General features: G+C 44.9%; 1 protein-coding gene across 2 annotated transcripts in view; it reads right to left on the reverse strand.

Annotated features, from left to right (window-relative positions):
• Positions 1-13,315, reverse strand: part of POU2AF2 (POU class 2 homeobox associating factor 2) — a 29,658-nt gene extending 16,343 nt beyond the window's left edge. The window contains exon 1 of one of the 2 annotated variants that reach the window (XM_084783397.1): positions 13,184-13,315. The gene's annotated coding sequence lies outside the window, so the exon portion shown is untranslated. The remainder of the gene's footprint in view (positions 1-13,183) is intronic. The other variant, XM_084783398.1, reaches the window with a different exon arrangement.
• Positions 13,316-14,052: the final 737 nt, after the last annotated feature.

Below are 14,052 nucleotides of genomic sequence, written 5' to 3' on the forward strand. Positions count from 1 at the left end.
GATGACAGTTCATTGTGCCTAGGCAAAAAGATAATCATACTGAAGCCAAAACTATTATAGGATTGGTTCTGTTTATGAGAGTTGCAGAGGTTAAAAAATAATTTTAACGGTTGCTTTTAGGAAATCCAAGCAAATCATGTGGATATCCTTCAATAGCCATGCCACCTACTTTTTTGCACTCCCATGCCTTCAGAGCTTGTGGCACCTTGTCCAGAACTTTACAACCCCTGTTTTTATAAAGCATTTGTACATTGCTATGTTCTTAGCTCATAGCTGTAGAGTTCTGTGATCAACACCACACTTCTAAAATGTGGGCAATCAGCTTCTCAACCTCCACCTTGCACTGCTCCTTCCAGCCTACCACTGCTACGTGCGTGCGTGCATGCGCGTGCGTGCATGTGCGTGGATGCGTGCGTGCGTGTGCGTGCGTGCATTTGCGTGCATGCATGCATGCGTGCGTGTGTGTGCGCGTGCGTGCATGTGTTGGTTTAAATTAGAGTTCCGTGTTAGGAAAGAGTTCCATTTGTCTTTTGCATGTGGTCCCAGGAAAGGAGAGCAACAGTGGTCTCCACCCTCCAATCTGTTCCCCTGTTTCTAGAAGAAGATGAGGAGTGAGAATGTCTTCCTCAAGTTCTCTATTTGCTAACGCTGGCTTTGGGGCACGGCATGGCTGCTGCACTCTGGAACTGTGGGCAACAGATGCAATGTCCCATGCAAGGTCTACACAAGATCCACACAAGTCTACCAATATCCTAGAGTGGAGGAGAATGGAGCTCACAGGGTCCCCCCCACACAGCCGAGGACAATGAATGTATACAATTAATAGATGAGAAGAGACATTGTCTAACCACTGAAAAGGTGTCCAGGCACCTATAAACAGCCCCTCAACCCATACACCTAACTAATGAAACACAATGGAATTCACTGGGTTATTTAAAAAGGAAAAGACATGAAAGTAGGAGAACTAATCAGGAATATATATATATGTACATGTATACTATATATACACATGTATACTATATATACACATGTATAAAATGTCACAATGAAACTCATGTATAATTAACTAACATATGCTAACAGAACATCAAAATATGAGTAATGCACTTTCATGTGTGTAACTATGGGAGGGTTCTGGGTACCACGGGAGTAGGATAACACCAAGGGATGGGTCTCTGGGGACAGTATGTTCGGAATCTTCCTCCAAGTGGGGGTTGATCCTGGGAATGAAGATCATATGTTCCTTTGTCTACTTGAGAAAATAGGAGTCACAACAGCCCCTGAAATCAGAGAGGCTGATTTCACAAGAGGCGCCAGGGGTGTGTATAAAGGAGAGAAAGCAGGAGAGAGAAATGGGCTGTGAGAGCCCTAAGGGTTGTTTAGAGAAAGGAGGCTTAGGGACTTTTTAAGAAAATGGAAAGGAATCTTCTTCAATGCCCATCTGTGACACGAGTGGATTCTGGCTCAGGAGCTCCTCCACACTGGGTGGGGCTGTGGAGAGCCCGTGAGACGTAGTGGTATAGAGAGATAGGAGAGATGGAGGTGGACTGTATGTGGGCAGCAGAGTTTGGAATCAAACTAGAGAAAATTGTTGAAGAAAATGAGAACTTTTTTGGGGGGGGGATCTGGTTCTTTTTAAAATATATTGGGATCACAGAAAGTCTTGGTCTTTGGGGGGCATTCCCTGGACAGTCTACATATGTGTTGCAATGATAGGTGTGGAAGTCACGTGTGGATAGTGCGGCGCACAAGGCATGATTGGAACCCACCACTATATATGGAGTGTAAAGCTTGGTCTGAAGAACTGAAAAGCAGTGGCGACTCCAAACCTTGTCCCACCTTGGTATGGATAATATACGTTCAAGAAGGCAGTATAGCCACTGCAGTTGAGGTATAGTTCAATTGGTTGAGTTCTAGTCTAACATGTACAGAACCCTCCAAACCCAGATGTGATGGTGCACAGCCGTGATCTTAGAACGGCAGAAGTGGAGGCAGAGACTGCAGAGCTTCAATGCCACCTTCAGCTTCATGAGTTCGAGACTAACCTGAGCTACAGGCTATACCCTGTCTTTAAAAAATGGGGGGTGGGGCGCGGAACAACACATCAGGTGAAAGAAGAACTCTGGAATGCCATAAATGTGAGTGTAAATGGAAGCGCCATAGCTTTGTACCTGATTCCTCATTCCCCCACCTATTTTCCTCTGGAGGCCACTGTGCTCTTGTTGACAAATGAATATATTTTAAAGTAGAGAAATGGGCATATTATTTGTAAAGTTTCTCTTTCAGAGCCCTGCAGTAAATGGCAGCTATTATGATTGATGTCTGAGACAGGGTCTTGTGCAGTTTTCAATTGATGGTGCAGCTGAAGATAATCTTGATCTCTTGACCCTCCTTGCTCCAGCCCTCCAGTGCTGGGACAAGCAGGCATGTGCCACCACATCCAACCATTCTTCTTCTCCTCCTCCTCCTCTTCCTCCTTCTTCCTCTTCTTCTTCTTCTTCTTCTTCTTCTTCTTCTTCTTCTTCTTCTTCTTATTATTATTATTATTATTATTATTATTATTATTCTGGAGAGAAGGGATGAAAGGCCACACTATTGTACCACCTGTGCCAGTCCTTGACAAGATATTAAACTTAGTGCCAGGCTGTTTATAGGTCATGTGGTTGCTTTGTGCTTGATGTAATTTTCTGTCTTCCATACTTTTTGCAAATCCAACTTATAAAACTCTAGTGTGTGTGTGTGTGTGTGTGTGTGTGTGTGTGTGTGTGTGTGTGTGTTGTGTGTGTGTGTGTTGAGGCATGGGTGGAGTATGTTTTGAGGTCCGAGGAAATCTGTTGAGTTAGGAAGAAAAACAACTCTGCCCAGTGGGAGAAGAGGACACCTTGAGTGGTGGTGAACACTGATCCAAGACCCTCTCACACTGAGGAGCAGTAGGCTCCGGAGGTCCTGTCAGGTCAGTGAGCTGCTAGCAAATCCTGGCTTCTGTCTTCTCTGTGCTGTCTGAAGTGAGGCTTTTCATGAAATGGAGTTTATGATGAGTAGGTCAAATCCTTAGGTAAGGGTAGCGAAGGACTGGGCTATTAGCACTGCGGAGTGGAGCAGCTGCCAGCTGTTAGCTTAGACTTTCACCTGTCTTGACCCACAGAAGGGAAGAGGGTGACACCGGCTTCGTGTTCAATTAAGCTTGCTGCTCCTAAGACAAGGAGTGGCCTGAGCTGCCTCAGGTGGCTGGAGATGAGGCGCATATGTATAATGGGATATTATTCAGCTACAAAAAGAAGGAAGGCCTGTGATTCGTGGCAACCCCACACGGAACTGGACACTTTATGCTAAACGAGTTAGGTCAGGAGCAGAAAGACAAATCCTTTCCATGTTCTCCATCACGTCTGGAACCTGTACAGATCCAGCTCCTAGAGGGATTACCAGAGGCTGGGGAGGGAAAGGAGGAGAGACATGGCTAAAAGGCAGAAGTGTGCGCCTGAGCAGAAGAAACAAACTGAACGTCTCATTGTGCATCAGAATCCAGCTCTGGCTGGTAACTGACAGTGTATCCTATACAGCTAAACAAAGAAATGACCAATGGACCAACACTGGAGGGCATGGGTGTGCCAGGCCCACTGCTTGGTTATATAGTGTACATGTATATTGAATATCACACTGTACTACCAGCATGTATAGTTATTCAGTTAACATAAAAACAAAAATAACCTCAAGCAATATTTAAGATTTCTGGCCTTCACTTCTGCCATTTTGCTCTTTCATTCACTCAAAGTAAGTATTTTTTTTTTCTGGTCTACAAAGCTAGTGGTTTGCTATGCTTCCATTTATATCACAAATGGTAGTGATGTGGTGGGACTAGCTGACTCCCAGGCCTGCCCTCAGAACATCCCATAATCTAGTGTGTGTCCCTCTGAGGTTGTCACTTATTGCCGGTGCTTATCAGGTGGTGGCATGTGTCAACTGTTATAAAAACCATAAAAGGCACCACATGCTGAGCACTCAGGCTGTGTCACGTGATGTACCAGGTGCTCTACAGACAAACCTAAATGCCTCCGTGTGTATGGTGGGTATCGCTGGCCCTGTTTCTCTGGGGCAAAACCGAGGCTCAGAAATCAGGTCTGTCTCCATTGACGGAGTCTGAGCCTGTGTCCATAACCCTGAAGGACAACCTCCTAGCTGTTCTGTCATACTGCCATTCATCCAGAAGGACAGGAAGAAAAAAAAAAAAGCAAGACATTAGGCAACTGGTGAGATCTAGAACAGCAAACAGTGGGGTGCGATGCAGTAAATATTAAAGCGGAAAAACGTTATCTCTGGGATCCAAGGGGTATCCGAGAAACCATCCCAGGCAGGGGTAGACGTGAGCTTAGAAGGGCTGTGCTACCTTCTCACTCACCTAACCACTCTGCAGGCAAAATGGTTCTCCTATGTCATGTGGCAGACTGAGAGGTGCAACTCTCCTCTCTCTTGACTTTTGTCCCCTCTGTGTGTTCCACTGGACTCTGCTACTCACTCACTGACCACCTGAATCATCGTACTCTAGCTCAAGGCACACCATCCTCCATGAAGGTCTTACTCCCCACCCCCACACCCTGTCCACACATTTTTTTCAGTCTGAGCCTGCACAGTGTTCACTGAGGGTCACAAGTACTCCCTTGACACTCCGAACGAAGCCATTTTGCTATTTTATTTTTCTTCTTCAAATCCAGTTCCTTCCCCCTACAACAGAGCTGTGTGATCTTCTGGGGCAAGGGATTTCTCACACAGCTCTGAGTTCTCGCCTGCACAGAGCCTTGTATGCAGTAGGTACCTAGTAGAAACCGCATTTATTGAGCACCAATGCTGTGCTAAGCCCTTGGAAAAGGACTGACTGTGACCTTTGTGATAACCTTGGCAGGGCTTAAGGAAAGACGAGGCCACAGTCGCAAAGCACACAGTTTGCAGGTGGCAGAGCAGCTGGCCTGTGAACCGAGGCGATGTAGGTGTGGCGCCCAAATTCTTCACCATGCGTTTTCCTGTCTTAGAAGTTGAACTTCAGATGGTTCCTGGGTGACGGGGATCTTCAGCACTAGCTCAAGGATGCCGCAAAGTCAGGACAAGCTATTTCTGGGAGATCAGATTCAAACTTACTTCTTTTTCATCTATGGTGTGGTGTCTGTGTGCAGACTCATGTATGTATGTATGTATGTATGGTGTGCTTACCTGTGCATTCATGTGTGGAGGCCAGAGATCGACCTCAGGCCTGCTACCCCCCCTCTCTCTGCACACACATGCATGTGTGTGCACATGCATGTGTGCGTGTGATGGGTATGTGTGTTTGTATGCGTGTTTGCATGTATGTGGGCACACCTGTGTTTGAGAGCATACACCTGCATGTGGGGGCTTGAAGTTGATGAGAGGAGCCCCCCTCCACGCATTTACCTCATTCACTGAGGCACGGCATCTTAATCAAACCCCAAAACCCAGGGCTAAAAAATGTGGCTAGTCTTAGTCAGCCTGCCCTAGGAATCTCCTACTTTGGTCGCCTGAGGCTTGAGTTAGAGGACAGTAGCCACACCTACCTGCAGTTTAGAAGAGTTCAGAGCAAATGAGCTCTTGTTCTTAGGCTTGTGTGACCAGCTCTTTGCCACTGAGCCATCTCCTTAGCCCCTCTACTTTATTTACTTATTTATTTATCTATATTATTATCATTGCTACTGCTGCTGCTGCTGCTGCTGCTGCTGCTGTTGTTTTGAGACAGAGTCTCTTTCCCAGCCTGGCTGGTTAGCGAGCCACAGCCATCTGCGTTTTCTGCTCCTCCTTCCCTGGATAGCCCCGACTGATGCATGGGTACCAGCACTCCTGGCTTTTGCTTGAGTGGATGAGATCCAAGCCAAAGTCCTCCTGCATACTCAGAAAGCACCTTACCAACTGAGCTGCCGAGACATCTCCCTAGCCTTCAGAGATCTATTTTAAATGAGATGAGGACATTTGAAAATGAATAACCAAAAGAAATAGGTTAAAGGAAGAGGGTACACATTTTAAGGTTTTAGTATTAAAAAGGAAATATTGAGCTGTTGCTCAAAGGTGGAAATATGCAGAACTGGTCAAAAGGTCTGATACTCAAAAAGGGGGATGTAATTTATAAAATTGTACTGTTGGGGACCTTTGACATAGAAATGTGTTGTAATGGCTCTTGTCATGGAAGAGTAATTATATACAATAGTGTGTGTGTGTGTGCATCCATCTATGTATATATATGAAGATGCTTCACTATGGTAACCAGTTCACTATCTACACGTTATCTCGTAGCATCATGTTTTATATCTCAAATGGGCCTGGGGGGGATGGAGTAATTGGTAAAGTACTTGCCCTCAAACCAGGAGGACTTGAGTCTAATACCCTGGTCCCCATGTGAAAAGCTGGGCATGGGGATGGGGATGGGGGCTGTGATCCCACAGTCAGGCTGTAAAGACAGATGGTTCCCCAAGGTGCCGTGGGAAGTCAGCTTTCCGCAAGTGGTGAGTTCCAGCCTAGTAAGAAACAGTCTCAAAGAGCACTTAAATCTACATTTGAGGTTGCTCTCTGGCCTCTGCACACATGCATATGCGCACATGCATGCATGGCCACACACACATGTGCACTCACTCAAGTATGTATAACATACCTGCACACATAGAGACCATAGGTGGCGCACACCTGTGATCCTAGCACTCAGGGAGGCAGAGGCAGGCAGATCTCTGTAAGTTCGAGGCCAGCCTGGTCTACAAAGAGAGTCCAGGACAGCTAAGGCTACAAACCCTGTCTTGAAGAACCAAAAGAATGAATGTTGAGGTGAGAGGCGTCTTAGGGAGGTGGTTCAACCTGAACTGCTGACAGGAGCCAAGGCTCAGGATGGAGAATGGGACTAACTCAAACCACTTTAAGTGGCCACACTGGGGGCCTGGAAGAGACTCGGGCACCAGCAGTGTTTGGGGACAGAAGAGGTGTCTCAAAGATATTTTCTAAAGTTTCAGTCAAAGTCAAAGAAATTCTTGAGATGACATAATATATGGTTTCCCGTTGTGTATTTCCCCCTGCTATTTCACAGGAAACCCAGATGCAAATCATAGGTCTGGACGTCACATGTTTATATTTGGTGGTAAAATGGAGTATGCGTGGGATTGGCAGAGGAAAGCCGCCGCTGGGCAGGGACCGTGTAGCCCTGATGCAAAGGTAGACCCCAAAACCCAGCCAGCCAGCGGACACCTGTCCTAGAGTTAGCGTCTTTTCACACCTCTCACTTTGATCAAACATTCTCAATGACTCCAGGCCATAAAAACGCTCCACGACGCCCGTTTACCTGCTGTTCAGGATTTCTTTCACATTTGACCCACTGCCAGGCTTCGTTCCACTACTCACAATGTTTTCACCAGAAAAATGATTAGGACAAATTATTAACCAAGAGCTCCAGCTGACACTAGGACCACATCTAGAACGTCCTTGACAGAGGAGCTAAGCAGCAACTCAAAGTAGACGGGTTTAGGACTGGGTAGAAAGAGAGCAGAGGTGCAATCACTAATATCTGAGAAGCAGACATGGGGTCGGTACGAAAGGGTCACGTCACGTGAGAGAAGTTTTGTTTTACGTTTATTTTGTGCAATGTTCAAGGCAGCGTAATCCAAATTATTCCCTGTGCGGAATAGTTCTTGGCATTTCCTTCAGTTAGAGGCTTTCAAAAGTGGAGCCAGATATTTCTATTTATTTTTCCTCATGTTTATGTAAAATATTAACTCAAGCCTTCACATCTGCTCGGCTATTGTTACAGATTGCAGCATTTCCGTGGGCGGGCCCAGAAAGCTATCAACCACATCCACCAATCCGTGGGCGACGTTAAGCACCAGCCCCTGGCTCCGGGCCCTTCCACACATTACAAGGTACTCCCCTAGCCCTCCCACACAATTGAAATTCCAAACAGCTTTTCCATCCTCCCCTCCTGCCAGCTGCTGTACATTCAATGGTTCTAGACAAATCTTTCGGGGTTGCTCAGGAAAAACTTGATTAGTGAGCTAACTAGTCTGTGAATCGTCGGCTGACTTTCAAAACGGAACAGAAAAATTGTGGCAATTAGGCATATTGCCTTTCCTTTGTGTTCTATAGATAACGGAGTTTATTGAATCTTGTGATGTGATCCTTAAAAAGTTAAATGATTAGCTTTTATGAATTCAATTGACATAGTGTAGTTGCAAAATATTTTTTTCATTGATTAGAAATCGAATTCTATATATATGTATTTTAGTACCAGGTGTTGTCTAGTGGTGTCTATTTATTTATCTTGGCAGAAATCTGGGGAAGTGGTAAAGAATGATGGGAAAAACCAAACCAAACCAAACCAAACCTGAGAAAAGCACACAAAGAAAACTCACAATTTAAAAACACAGCATTTGTCAAGCCACAATACAACAAGTAAAATAGTGGAGGTGATTTGGTGAAAATCTTGCGTTGTACAAGATTTTTAGTTTTTATGATATCTTACAAAACTTTACTGCAAAGCAAAGAACATGAAAGTTGTTCTTGAGGATTTTTTTTTAAAGATAGAAAAGCACAGCTTGTGTCACCTTAAATAGTAGTCCCAAGGAGCCAGGGAGTCCCATGGGCCTCTTAAAAACTGCTTCTGGAAGCCTGTCGGCCGAGGGGACCTAAGTTTTCATAATACGTGCACTAGTTTCCTAGGACAGCTGTAACCTGTCACCATACACAGTGTTTAAGATTATCTGAATGAGCTCTCCTGGCATCTGAAACCCAGACACCCCAAGCCCAGCCCTTGGAGAGACTGCCCCTGCTACTGGGTCTCAACTGCAATCTATGCTCTGCTTCTTCAGCCTTTGCAGTTGCTGGGGATCCCTTGATTGGCTGCCTCATTGCTCCAAACTCGCTGAATAGCTCATTTTACCTTTCCCTCTTGTATCTTTTCTGTGTCTCTCTAGCAAAACTGTCCTGACAAAGACACACCTGACTGCATTAAATGCCCACTCAGGTAAACCCATCTCAAGATATCTCTGTAGTCACCCATCTCCCGACAGGTCCCAGCGGGTTGAACGCCATCTTTGGGAGCTCAGTTTTTGACTGGGAAGTCACTAGTCCTTAGCCGTGCTGGCAACTGAACATCTCAAACATGCCTCCTGAGTTTTCTGACTATGAACACGTCTTAGGGCACTGCTTTGGAAGTGGAGTCAGAGTCCTGGGAGTGAGGGCCTGCCAACCATGGGATGCTTGAAGATTTTTGCTCATCAAGTTATGTTTACAGTGAGCATAGAAAGAGGCCTTAGTAGCACGTCCTCACATCTATCCCAATCTCCTGGTAAGTGAGGACTTTCGTGGAACATGTCTTTTGGGTGCCCCATATTTGGCCACCTCCCTTTGGTGAGGAGGCCTAGTGGCATTCAAAGAAAGAATAAGCAGGCTACCAAGATGAGACTTGATAGCCTATGACCATATAGTGGAGGAGGAGGTCCCCCCTCGGTCTTAGACCTAGGGCAGGGGAATAGGGTGAAAGTGGGATGGGATAACAATTGAGTTGTAATCTGAATAAATTAAATTAAAAAAAAATAAGCCTTAAAAGTGGAAATATCTTTCTAGACAATATCTTTCTAGACAGATGTCTCAGTATTCTTAAGTAGTAAGTAGAGAGTGAAGTCAATTCATAGAGATGCTTAAAGCCCAGATAAGTTCACAGTGGATGTCACTCGCTGAAGCTTAAGCATCACTAAAGTGAGAAAGAAGATTCTAGTACTGAGATGGTACACTGAGGACATGACAATACAGTATATGTGTACCACCTAGGGTGGCCTTGTCAGTACCATGGTTAGAGGTGACTAACACTTTTCTGTTGCTAATTTTTCTGTCTAATACATATTCACTTACATTCTCTCTCTCTCTCTCTCTCTCTCTCTCTCTCTCTCTCTCTCTCTCTCTCTCTCCATGTAGTGAAGATTGTCATGCTCATGTCCACTCTGAGCTTTCATTTTAAATATAGAATTTAGACTCAGCAAGTCTACTACTTGCAACTTGTACAAAGTAGAAACAGTCACTTATGAAAAAATAAAATTTATGTGCATGTGTCTGTGTAAGTGTATGCCCTGTGTGTGAGGATGCCTATGTAGGCCAAAAGAGGGTGACAGATCCCCTGGAGCTTAGCCACCTGACTCGGGTCCTCTAAGCCACTCTTATTTCCAACAACATATTCATCTGTAAAATGGGAAACTGTAAATGCAAATCTCAGAGGATAATGTCTCCATGAAATGAGATAGTACACAGAAAATATCCTCACATAAATATTAGAGTTATAGCCAGGCATGGTGGCGCATGCCTTTAATCCCAGTACTCGAGGCAGAGGCAGGCAGATCTCTATGAGTTTGAGGCCAGCCTGGTCTACAAAGCAAGTCCAGGACAGCCAGGGCTATACAGAGAAACCCTGCCTCAACAAAACAAAAAAAATATTACAGCTATTTTTGTATTGTGTGCCTCTACTGCCAGGCCATAAGCATTCAGTTCAGTGTTTGGCTACATGAATGTATACTTTTTATTGTGTAAGTATTTTTCTTTTTACTGGGTTATTTGGTATTTCATAGACTGGATAAATGCTCTATATATCTGGCTCCCAGTTTCTCAGTAATTACCAGGCTAACAGCAATGGCTTAGCTGCATAAGTGATAGTAAGGCATGCTGTACTAGGCTTCGGAACTTGTTCTTTATTGTAAATAGCAATATGCAAAGGAAGTATTCAAGGAGGCTGTACAAAATGTCAAAATGAACATTTCCTGGCCCATCCCCATAAATAGGACAAGCCCAAGAACCTGTATTTTAAGATGAAATTGAATCATGTGCCTTCAATGAGTACAGCTTTCAACCTCATCAGAGATGTTTCTTTGTGCAATGAATAGTGGTTAACATAGAAATTCACAGCTGGCCAAAGGGCAGAGAATAAGTGCGTGTGGACTGTTCAGTCATAAAAGGGACATGTATAGCATGTATAGCATACCCCTCTCCAAAAGGCGCAGAGACCACTACAGAAGACGGGCGGGGGGGGGGGGCAAGATTGCGAGTCACAGGCAAAGGAGGACCAAGGAAAGCAGTATCCTCTGAGCATGATGGGATTTAACACAGTATCCCTGTTTGCCTGCACAGACCAGGACAAGATCAAGCCAGCTGACATTCCAGCATGGAAGGGAGAGGGGTTCACAAGCCCTGCATTGGGCATGGGAACTGTGGGCAATTGATGGTTTTTTGGGGAGGGAGAGTCGGTTTTCTTTAAGAGTGTAGCCCTTAGAGGCTGACCATGCTCCTGTGGAAGGAGTCGCACCAATGAGTTTGTGGGCAGCACAAACTGGACTGGGGGGAGGGGAGGCCTGGGAAGAGTTAGGGGAAGGAATTGGGGTGAATGTAGTCAAAATATATTGTATGAAAATCTCAAAATATTGATATTTAGCTAATATGACTTACTACTTGTATTTGAAAAAAAGAAAAACTTGAAAACCAGAGAGAAACAAAGACAAAATCTATGATTCGATATTTTATAGGTGTTGGGCATGTAGTCCTTCTATTTTTAAAAAAACATATACACCATTTAGATATAGTCGGCCTGGTTGTCCTTTTATTTTGCACACCTTTTACCAGAAGCCTACTGCTCCGCCTTATCTACAAATGGATGTGATGAATTCTAGCCTCACTCACACTGTACAGATACAAAGGCTGCTCCTTGCTATAGTGTGTGTAAGGCTTGCCCTTAAAAAAAAAACCTAATTTGATGTTTCCTTGGAACTTTTAAAAAGCAGGTCTCAAAAATTCACTTGTTCTCCTGTTTGAGGTTATGGCTGAGCAATCCCTGTCATTTGCTCATGGAAATTGTTCATTTTGAGGAGATTCAGAAACATCCTCCCCCTTCCCCCCCCACCCCGATTTCCCCTCTCAGTCTGGTAATGATATTTTTAACACACCGTCCAGATGCTTCTGAGCAGGCATTCTGAGAAGTACCGGATGGGGATGTGCCAAGGAGCCGAGCTGTTCCGATGCCTCTGTCTAAGGCAAGCTCTGAGGGTTGGACTAGAATGGGAGAGTCTGTCTGAAGAAAAGGGCAGCGGGCTGTGCGTTAAAAGGTGTTCCTGGATGCGGATCTTGATTCTGAAGTGGATCCCTTGTGTTGTAGGAGTTTTGCTATTGGAGCTGTGGTGCAGGTAGTGTCAACAAAGTCAGCAGGTATTCTGGAGGAAATACTCCCCTGTGTGCCTAGCACTAGATGCTGGAATGTGGCTGCTCCGTTACTGTGGTCATCTATACGCCCAGCCTTCAGGCTGTGATATTAGTAGAGTGCATGACATTACCTTTTCATGTTAGCTCTCATCACTTTTGAGACCCCCACCACAAGTTATTAGGCAGAGAGTAGAGCTACAAGTACCGAATGGGACTGACAGACAGTGATGAAGCTCCAACCCTGCTGCTGTTTTCAGAGAGGATTTATATAGAATAACATTTATCAGATGTGGAATATGATGCATATGAAAGGTCAGCATTGTATCCTCAAGCTCTGAGCCTTTCTCAAGTGGGACTCTGTGTGTGTGTGTTGTGTGTGTGTGTGTGTGTGTGTGTGTGTGTGTGTGTGTAAAAGTCCAGACACATCCTGTTTCTACTGCCACTAGCTGAAACAGTCAGCCAATTAGATCACAGAGCTCTGGAAGCATTGCTAGTGGCCGACAAACATGCCTTGAGGTGATGAGCAGTCAGAAATGTTTATGTAGTGAGAAACTCTGAAGGTCATTTTGGTGGCTTCATTTCTTGTTGGATCCAGTGACCTTCCCGGGGTTACATATACAGACGGTCCCTGGCGGGCCATAAGTGCCCCAGGGTTACATATACAGACAGTCCCTGGCGGGCCATGGGTCCCCCTCTACTTGTATTCTTTCCATTACACCAGGTACCTAGTAAGGCAGAGGGCTGGCATCTGCGGACTGTTATTTACATGCCACGAGGGAGTAACCCATTCTATTTGCAGCGTCATATGACCAATGGCAGATGGATTGAGACATGCATACTGTTCCAAAGGCGAAACGGACAAACGAACAAAAACCGTTGTAAAATGGGATGAGGAGGACAATGGGGGAGCGGGGGGGGGGGGGGAGTGAAGAGAATACAAGTCTGCAACTTCAGAAGCAATTAAATCAGGACTTACATTGAGTCTGGAGTTAGTTGTCTGCCGGGATCGCTTCTCTGCCAGGAGGTCTTTCACCGTGTGCTTCACTCTCACACCCTGGTACACACGCTTGCTATAGTCTCCTGGGACTTAAGCAAATGGAGAGGTCACAATCAGGCGCAGATGGCGTCGTCAGGTCAACATGCCAAAGGCTGAAGATCACGATGCTGTTTTCTCATTACAACGAGAGAAATGTTGAATTTGAAATGGATTCAAAGGAGTCCTATTTCCTGCTGACTGATGAAAATCCATCCACGCTCTATGTCGATGGAAGAGACACCCATCCGCCTCTTACACAACAGCTCTTCAAAGTGGCCTCTGGTTTCCAACTCTGCTTTGTCAAGATTCACTCCAATAACATTTACAATATATGTTTTGATCACAAGGTCAAGGATTGGATGAACTTAGAATAATGCCTCTCACTACACAGGAAGAGGTTAAAGATGAATGACCCAGGTTTCTGGGGGAGAGTAATGGAGAAAGACATCCCGTGGTGACCTCTGACCTCCACCTATACCCACACAAACACACACTCAAAACAAAGCCAGACTAAGGGTAAAAAAGAGTTATTGGTTCAGTTAACATAGTTTTGAGTAGGTACCAAGTGCAGTTGTTGAGGATACCATAGTGCCAGTCAATTTAACTCAATCCATTTTGTAGATCAACACACTGAGCGATGTTATTTGCCAAAGTCTCAACTAATAGCAATTATAGATGCAATTTAGATTCAGGTCAATTTGTAGCACTAGCAACTAGGAAAAAAATTTCACCAAGAAGAAATGACAGATAGATGGATTTATAGAGAAATATCTTCTCAGGGTTCTGAAGTTGGTCAGCATTGTCTTAAG

This window comes from Acomys minous (genome assembly GCF_964271855.1).
Source record: "Acomys minous genome assembly, chromosome: 5".
NCBI lineage: Eukaryota > Metazoa > Chordata > Mammalia > Rodentia > Muridae > Acomys > Acomys minous.